The sequence below is a fragment of the Schistocerca piceifrons genome, chromosome X (genome assembly GCF_021461385.2).
Source record: "Schistocerca piceifrons isolate TAMUIC-IGC-003096 chromosome X, iqSchPice1.1, whole genome shotgun sequence".
Taxonomy (NCBI): Eukaryota; Metazoa; Arthropoda; class Insecta; order Orthoptera; family Acrididae; genus Schistocerca; species Schistocerca piceifrons.
The window spans coordinates 453,635,244-453,635,915 of NC_060149.1; the positions used below are offsets into that span (position 1 = coordinate 453,635,244).

Below are 672 nucleotides of genomic sequence, written 5' to 3' on the forward strand. Positions count from 1 at the left end.
GGTAGGAGACGAGATACTGGCAGAAGTAAAGCTGTGGGTACCGGGCGTGAGTCGTGCTTCGGTAGCTCAGTTGGTAGAGCACTTGCCCGCGAAAGGCAAAGGTCCCGAGTTCGAGTCTCGGTCGGGCACACAGTTTTAATCTGCCAGGAAGTTTCATATCAGCGCACACTCCGCTGCAGAGTGAAAATCTCATTCTGGAAACATCCCCCAGGCTGTGGCTAAGCCATGTCTCCACTATATCCTTTCTTTCAGGAGTGCTAGTTCTGCAAGGTTCGCAGGAGAACTTCTGTAAAGTTTGGAAGGTAGGAGACGAGATACTGGCAGAAGTAAAGCTGTGGGTACCGAGCGCGAGACGTGCTTCGGTAGCTCAGTTGGTAGAGCACTTGCCCGCGAAAGGCAAAGGTCCCGAGTTCGAGTCTCGGCCGGGCACACAGTTTTAATCTGCCAGGAAGTTTCATATCAGCGCACACTCCGCTGCAGAGTGAAAATCTCATTCTGGAAACATCCCCCAGGCTGTGGCTAAGCCATGTCTCCACTATATCCTTTCTTTCAGGAGTGCTAGTTCTGCAAGGTTCGCAGGAGAACTTCTGTAAAGTTTGGAAGGTAGGAGACAAGATACTGGCAGAAGTAAAGCTGTGGGTACCGGGCGTGAGTCGTGCTTCGGTAGCTCAG

General features: G+C 52.1%; 1 non-coding gene across 1 annotated transcript; it reads left to right on the top strand.

The window, feature by feature from the left end:
• The first annotated feature begins 355 nt into the window (after positions 1-355).
• On the top strand, positions 356-430 carry Trnas-cga. Its single transcript has one exon. It is a non-coding gene; the product is annotated as a tRNA-Ser (tRNA).
• Positions 431-672: the final 242 nt, after the last annotated feature.